The sequence below is a fragment of the Elephantulus edwardii genome, unplaced genomic scaffold (genome assembly GCF_000299155.1).
Source record: "Elephantulus edwardii isolate Elephantulus edwardi_28Jun2011 unplaced genomic scaffold, EleEdw1.0 scaffold00043, whole genome shotgun sequence".
In the NCBI taxonomy this organism is placed as follows: Eukaryota; Metazoa; Chordata; class Mammalia; order Macroscelidea; family Macroscelididae; genus Elephantulus; species Elephantulus edwardii.
Genome location: NW_006399793.1, coordinates 17,346,936 through 17,355,777, shown reverse-complemented (window position 1 = coordinate 17,355,777; position 8,842 = coordinate 17,346,936). Strand labels below are relative to the sequence as shown.

At 40.3% G+C, this 8,842-nt stretch overlaps 1 pseudogene; it reads left to right on the top strand.

Annotated features, from left to right (window-relative positions):
- The first annotated feature begins 555 nt into the window (after positions 1 to 555).
- LOC102846490 lies at positions 556 to 1,046 on the top strand (annotated as a pseudogene).
- The last annotated feature ends 7,796 nt before the right edge of the window (positions 1,047 to 8,842 follow it).

Below are 8,842 nucleotides of genomic sequence, written 5' to 3'. Positions count from 1 at the left end.
TATATGGAAGCTAACAGTCTTTTTAATTTTTTTATTACTCAAGACATTTTTTATAAATGTCCAGAGACATTTTCATAAAGTAAAATTGGTTTAAAAAACAGAGAATAACTCATTTCTGACATTATTATTTTTCAAGTATAATTCCTTGGCTATAATCTTTCTTCTTTTTCAAATTCTGTTGGGACTCCCAGATTGATCCTCTAATTTTCTTATCTTCCCTCCACTCTCCTTTACTTTGTTAACCTGCTGTCTCATTTGAGGTTGGGAAGAGGTCAGTCCCTTGCTCTGTAAGATTATAGGAAGAGTGTACTATTGTAGAGTTTCACCCCACTTCGCCTTGTCACTCCACACCCCACATCTGAATCTGGACACTTCAGAAGATTAAAAAAAAAAATCAATGAATCCTAATAGGGACAGTGGTGTAAAATACTGGACTAACTCTTGGACTGTCAGAAGACTGAGCAAATCAGTCCTGTAGGAAATAGTCTTCCTAAGGTGGGTCACGGGTCCTCTTGCCGTGAGAAAGCCGTTCCGCGTTCCAGCCTGCTAGATGTCTCAGGCGCGCAAGTTGCTGATCAAGTGTGTAGCACTTTTTATGACATGAAAGAGCAGAAATGCTCTACATCAGACGAAATCAAGGGGGGAGGGGAAACACTGTCTTTTTTTTTTTTTTGTCTTAGTGCAGACAAAAAGTGCATCATCTTAGAAGGCAAAGAGATCGTCGTTGGAGATGAGATGTAGGTGTGACCATAAATTTCAAGCATTTTGTAGGAATACTTCCCGAAAAATATTGTTGCTGTGCTTTGTATGATGCAAATCCAAGGAGTCCAGAAAAGAGGAGTTGATGTTCTTTTAGTGGGCACTGGAACAACCACCTCTGAAAAGTAAAATGATCTATGCAAGCTCCAAGGATACAATAAAAAAGAAAATGCCAAGGCATAAAACACAAATGCTAAGCAAATGGGCCAGAAGACTTCGATCGAGCTTGTATTGCTGAGAAGCTAGGTGGATCTTTAATTGTAGCTTTTGAAGGATGTCCTGTGTAGACCATTATTCAGTGCCACAAACCAAAAACTTCCATGTTTAATGTTAATCTCTTTCTATTTGAGTAAAGCAAATCTGTTTAGGCCAGGATCTTATTAAAGCTATCCTCTAGAGTAAATGAAAAATTCTTTAAACGTGTGCAGGTGGCCCTAAATTAATCTAAATACCAAAGTTTTATTGGTGTGAAATGGAATTGTTATTGGCCAAATGCCTTTCTTTGATGAGTTTGTTCATAAAGATTATTGTTAAAAGAGTTTTAATGGTGCAGTTCACAGAATCATACGTGTCCATATGAAGAGACGTATTACATCTTTGTTGATCTCAGCAGTGATTTGGTTTCTTTGCTTAGAGAGTTGGTTACTTTGGCCAAATTCATTTTTTTTAACCATGCCCACTGGGTTTTATTGAAGGTGACTTGGTCATAACAATGTGAAGACAGCTGGGACTTGAGGTTGGGAAGAACACTCTCCCCTCCCCACACCCCCACTGTCCCAAATAAAAAATAACCATGTATGGGTGAGCAGCGGAGACAGTGATCTGAGGGGATGGGTGGATTGGAACCAAGGGCAGCACAGACCATGGGCAGCTGGGAGACCAGGGAGGCTGTACGAATAGCAAGTGTGATTCTCTGTGTCTCCATGCATGTGTGTATAAAGAGAGAAGTTGCTTCTTCCCCTTCTCTCCCTTCTGCTCCGTCCTGCTTAATTGAGCTAAGTTGAAGAGTGGAAAATAATACTCCATGCAGCATACAACATACACTAACTACCGTAAGATTAAGTCAGACAGCCTTTCATTCTATCAGATATGAAATTGAGACTGTCTCCAGATTTTGTACATTGACAGTCAGTGCTGATCTTACAAAACACTATTTCCAGCACTTAGTGAAAGTGCATGGTGTCACTCCTGCACCACAGTGAGCTCCCTATTCACTAGTCAGGAGGCTGTTGTTGGGTTGATTAATGAATCCTGGAAGTCATGATGCTCAGGACATTGTAATACTTTGTTAATGAAATTATAAAATAGCAGTATATTGACAAGGTAGGGCACCTGTGATACCTTTAATTGTGGCTTTTTCAGAATGTGGCTGCTTCTGATACAAGAAGGATTGAAAGACTGCTAAGCAGAAGTTTACTACTTAAGGGCCTGGGAGAATGTCATCAATTCATTAGAGCAAATTGTCTATAGAGAAGTTCTGTGTGGAATTGGAGCACATGTGACAGATGACAGTCCCAGGAAGCATTTGTGGTGGATTGAATCTGATTGTCTTAACATCAGAGGCACACAGAACTTAGAAGCAGCAATATTGGCTTTATGTAATAAAGGAAGCATTTTTAACTTAAAAAAAAAAAAAGCCAAGAAGGTGAGACTTAAACTCACTCATTTTGGACACATCATCAGGAAAAGACGAATTGCTAGAAAAAGACATATGTTGGATATTGTTGTTGTTTATTGCCTTCGAGTCAAGCATGACTCATAGCGATGCTATGAACAAAAGGTCTGAAACCGCTCTATAACTATCAACATGGAAATGGGGGAAATCATCAGTTAGATGGGTTTACACAGTAGCCACAACAGTGGATTCTCACATGTACCAAGGAACATGAAGTAGCACAGCACTAGGACAAGTTTTGTTCCTAAGAATATCATGAGTGGTAGCTGACTCAAAAGTGACTAACCGCAAAATCACCACATTTGTTTTGTATTCACTTTAAACATCACCTCTTGTTAGTGGAGTTGCAGGTAATAGAGACAACGAAGATAGGGTCTAGGCAGCATATTAATCAGAAGTGCCCAACAACAATTCTTAAAAAATTATAGTTTTGTAACATGGGTATTAGTAGGCTCATTTACAAAATCTTAGAGAGATGATGAGATTGGGTCTTGGGGAGATTTCTAATGTCTCACTGCTAAGTATCAGAGCTGTGATTTAAAACCTGCATTTAACAGCATTTATAGCCCATGACCTTCACCATTACAGATTTTAACTACATTGGACACCTGAAGTAGAGGTCAGACTTCTACTGCCAGGCATCGTCTGAGAAGACACATCATTAGGTCATCTGAGGTCTACACCACTCCTAAGATCTCTTCAAACTCTGCTTTTAATCCTTTACTTATGACAATAAGAAATTCTTTGCTACATGGAGTCTATAATTGGAATGTTTGTGGTGTAAGAACACATTTTAGGGGGAAATGTACAATCAGTGTGTTGCGGAATTATTTTATTTTTTTTTCTATAATTATATTTTATTAATTTTCATAAACATTTACAGAGATTTTGGGCTTCCACTCATTCATTGTTGCACTATTCTCTCTACCCTCCTCCCAGTTTGTTCTTGTCCAAATGCCACAGTGCTTGTCAAAGCCAGTTCTGATTAATCTTCTTTGTCAGTGTATCCTTTGCCATTCCCTATCACTCCTCCCTGAGAGAGACTTCACCCTGATTCATAAGGAAAAGGGGACGGCGTATTCTCTTAGCTACTTCCTGCTGAAAAGGGACGCTGTGGGTTTCAGGGTGAAGATCTTCTCTCACTACTCTAAAGGGCCCCTTTGGCAGTAGGAAACACATAGACTATTATGGAGATTGATTTTGGAATTCAGATGCACTCTTATTGATTGTGCTTGGCTGTACATGTACATATCCTTCAAGATGTATCATGGGGGTGTTGCAACCTAGAAGACACAAATTTGACTAACAAGTTATAAGTACATGAGTCAAAAATTATGGAAAAGTAAAAGAAAAGATTCTTTCATTGTTTTACAAACCCTCCCCCAGGTCCCCTCCACCATGCAGCCCTCGCTCTAGTCTCCTGTGATGACAGAAATACCCAGTTACATCTCTCTTTTAGACGGTTCTCTCCCTCCTCTGCTTCAGTGCAGTATACATTATTGAACCCATCTTACTCAGTGTCTCCCTAACCCCAAGGACAGTCCCATTCTACAACAGTGGCATCATGTAATATTTGTCCTTTTGTGACTGGGATATTTCACTCAGCATAATGTTCTCCAGAGTCAACCATTTTGAATAATATTGCATGAGTTCTTTGTTTTTTAATGCACCATAGTATTCCATTGTGCGAATATACCACAGCTTCTCTAGCCATTCGTTTGTTGATGGGCACTTAGGTTGTTTCCAACTCCTTGCTATTGTGAACAAAGCTGTAATGAACATGGGTGTGCATATATCTGCTTGGATGTCAGCTATGGTCTCTTCAGGGTATATTCCCAGTAGTGGAATTGCTGGGTCAAATGGTATCTCTATTTGCAACTTTTTGAGAAAGCGCCATACTGCTTTCCACAGGGGTTGCACCATTTTACACTCCCACCAACAGTGAATCAGGGTTCCAGTTTCTCCACAACCTTGCCAGCATTTGTTGCTTGCTGTTCTGTTAAATTTTGCTATTTTGACTGGGGTGAAATGATATCTCATAGTTGTTTTAATTTGCATCTCTCTTAGGGCTAGGGATTTTGAGCATTTCTTCATGTGTTTGTTAGCCATCTGAATGTCGTCTTCGGTGAAGTGCCTGTTCATATCCTGTGCCCATTTTTCTATTGGATTATTTCCTTTATTTTAAAGCAAAGATAGTTTATGTAATACTATTTTAGCCTAAATACTAAATAAAACCTCACCACCTTGGGAGTCAGAACAGACCCTTAGCTGACCATACAGGAGGTTTTCCAGATCTATAAAGGAGACTGCTCATCTTTTACCCTCAGAGCTGCTGGTAGATTCAAGCTGCCAGAGAGGTGTCACCTTTGGGTTAACAACGCAGCTCCCGACAGACTCTGGGGCCGGGACGTAAAATAGAAAATCTGACTGAGTAATCTGCATTACCTAATCATAAACTTAGAAACAGATAATAATTAGATCATGACACACCTACAGAAAAGAAAACATATGTTTAGGCAACTCCTCTGTGAAGCCTCCACTTAAATATATAGAGCATCTGGCTCTATATATTAAATATAATAGAGCATCTGGCACGTATCATTTGGCCCAACCCATTCAAGGAATGAGCTACATATCATTTGTCTATTTTAGGATTCACACTTGACATGCATTATTTGGACATGTGATCACCTCGTCTACATTAAAGAGACACATAACACAATATAAGATATGCTATGCCACCAGAGCTCCCTAAGATATCCTGGGAGGAGGGGAAGCTAGTAACAGAAATAGTGATTATAGAAAGGGCTCCTTAATAAAAGAATTGTAAAAAAAATTTTAAAAAATAAAAGAGAATTGTAAAAAGTTCTGTGAAGGGTTGAAAGGAATGGAATTGCCTCTAAAATGTCTGACAAGGGAAATGTGTGTACTCAAGTAAGGACACTCTCTGGTTATTTGCAATGCACTTTCTTTTAATTCTAATTGTTATATACCTTGGAGTCAGAGCCTACTCATAGCTGACCCCTAGCAGGTTTTCAGAGGGAGTTAATCACACTGCAGGAAGTGGCACATCTTTCTCCTGTGGAGAAGCAGGGGATTCAAACCGCTTGCCTCTAAGTTGACAACACAACTTCTTACCTCAATGCCATCAGAGCTCCCTTATGAGTAGTAGACAATATGATATATTTTGGCCCACTGCTTTGCAAACTGTAGGCCGCCATCAAGCAGTGCATCCTGAAATTAATTTAGTGAATAATGAACAACAACAAGGGGGAATAAAGTAGAATAAACTAGGAAATATCAGAATGTATTGCTAGTGTTACCACTCTCAAGAACCTATTTTTTTTTATTAATTTTAATGAAAGTTTACAGAGACTTTGGATTTCCATTCATTCATTGTTGCACACTTTGCTCCCTACCCACCCCTCCCCCCAAGTTTGCTTTCCTCCTTGAAAAGTAAAACATTATTCTCATTGTTATACAATCCCTCTCCCCTAGTCCACTCCCCTATGCAGCCTTCCTTCTGGACTCCTGTCATGGAGCTCATCGCTAGTAGTCTGCAGGAGTTGACAGCCTCATCTGCACATCTCCCCTCTGCTCTTGGCCTAGTCAGTTTGTTGTGTGTCCATGGCCTGGCTTGATAGGTTATCAGTGTTCCCAAAGTGAACAAGGCCACTTAGCTGACCTAAGTGCTGACTTATTTCAGTTCTTGCCACTTGAACTTTTATTTTTTTTTGTCCTTATCTAAATTTCTTCACCCAAACCCTGCTTCCCAAATGAGGAAAGTGAGTCAGTTTGAGTCAGTTCAAGTGAAGATCTATTCCTAGGCATGAGATATATTTTCCAGAGAAGTAGGAAATGGCATTGCCTGGGGAGAGACTCCAAATGGTCCCTACTCTGTGCTCTGATGTAGTAGGGAGTTCTCATGGCTTAATGGTGAGGAGCTGCACTGCCAACTCACAGACATGTGGTTCAAATCCACCACTTGCTTGGCAGGAGAAAGATGGGTAATCTCTTCCAGGGTAATGAACTGCCTCAGAAAACTCACTAGAGGGTAAGTTATGGGGTGGTTCCAATGCCATGGTACATAAAAACAAAAATACTCTTGACCCTTTAGGAATGGCAGAGTTTTTTATATACCAAGTTTTAAAATAATAAGAATTCTGTAAGTCCCCCAAGACCAAAGAGACATTTCTCTTCACAAAAAGATATAAAATTAGCACTCAGATGATTAAAGAGTTTCTTAGAAATAGTGTATTTTGAGTCAATGGCATTGTTGTTATTGTCAAGTACTGCTGAGTCAAGTATGACTCAAAGCAACCCTAGGAACAACAGATCTGAGCCCTTGTCCTATCCTGTGCCAACCTCACAATCTCTGACACACTTGTGCCCATTGCCACAGTCACTGAGTCAATCCCCCTCATTGCGGATTTTCTTCTCCTTCACTTTCCTTCCTCCTTTACAATCATGATGTTCCTCTCCAAGAAACAGTCTCTCCTAGCAGCACCTGGAAGTATGTGAGATGAAGCTTCGTCAGTTTTGCCTCATAGGAGCACTCTGACTACAGTTTCTTTGAGATACATAATCTTTGTTCTTTTGCAGTCATAGGATGTTCAGTGCTCTTTTCCAACACCACAGCTCAATGGCATTAATTCTTCTTTCATCAGCCTATTCGCTGTCCAGATCTCATATGCATAATAAGTGATTGAAAAGACTATGGTTGGAATCAGACCTTAGTTTCAAATTGACATCATTGCTACTCAGTAATTTGGAGAGATCCCTTCAGCCACCTGGCCAACTGAGGGGAAAAGATTGACATTTGTCCCCGTTCCCAAAAAAGGTGTGAAAAACAGAGTATGGAAACTGTTGAACAATATCACTAATATCTCATCCAAGCTTCATCTTTCATACGTTGGACATGTGTTGTTGTTGTTATGTGCCGTCGAGTCACTTGCGGCTCATAGCAACCCTATGTACAACAGCCCTAAACTCTGCTCTGTCATGTGCCAATTGCACTGTCTCTGACACTCCCAACCCAATTACCCCAGTCACTGAATCAATCCACCTCATAGAGGGCCTTCCCCTCCTGCGCTGTCCCTCCACCCTCCCAAGCATGATGTCCTTCTCCAAGGATGGTCTCTCCTCACAACATGTCCAAAGTATGTTAGATGGAGCCTCAGAATCCTTGCCTCCAAGGAGCCACCTGGTTTAACCCTTTCCAGGACAAATCTGTTTGTTTTCCTAACAGTCCATGGTACTCTCAATACTCTTCTCCAGCACCACAGCTCAAAGGCATCAATTCTCCTTCTATCCTCCTTGGTCATTGTCCAACTCTCTGATGCATAACAAGTGATTGCGAAGACCATGGCCTGTACCAGACTCACCTTAGTCACCAGAGAGACACCATTGCTCTTCAGTACTTTGGAGAGGTCCCTAACAGCAGACTTTCCCATCGCAATATGCCTTTTAATTTCCTGGCTAATGGTGCCAAGAGTGTTGACTGTGGAGCCAAGCAAACTAAAGCTGTGAACAATCTCAATCTCTTCACCATCCATCCTGTAGCTTGGTGAAATTATTCCTTGGAAAGAAACATTATGTTTGGAAAGATGGAGGGTCAGTGAAGGAGAGGAAGAGCCCAAATGAGAAGGATTGACACTGACCTCAGCAGTGGCCTCTAGTGTCTCAAAGATGAGGAGGATGGCACCAGCTAGGGCAGGTTTCAGGATGGCTGTTCATAGGATCATCGAATTATACTCAACGTGATGGTATCTAACATCAACTGCTGTCTGCAATACATTGCAATACAAATGTAATACATCTCCTGAAATTCTGACTGCTGGTACTAAGGATTTGTGGTTCCAAATAAGATGAAACTGAGGGCTTTTGATGTCTTGATGCTGAGATGCAATCCACATTGAAGGCTGTAGCAAGCCTTTCAAGAAATTGTGTACCCTGAAACACAACAGAAATATAAATAAAAAAGAAAAGAATTAGATACATATTGTCAGGTATATGCAATAAAAGAGCCCACGCTACTGTAAACACTAAAAAAGGGGGACTTTGAAACATCAAATCTTGCTCTGATAGCTTGGTTTTCCGGATTAAATCTAAACCAGTATGGTGTGGTTTGGGTGTGGTGGTAGAAGCTGGGGATGAGTCATGTTGATGACCAATTGTGGTTTCTTTTCTTCCTTTCTTTCCTTTTTTTTTTTTAAATATGTATATTGTTAAGAAATATGATTTGCTCAATTTATCATCCTAGTCAAAATAACTTATGGGTATGCTACAAAATTCAGTTATGATTAGGGAAATACAGGCTGTTGGAGGAAATGGGAAATTTCACATCTCCCACAGGCTTGAGTGTCTGTGGCCTGAGGAAAATTGTAATGACGATTTTTTTAGTAGGTG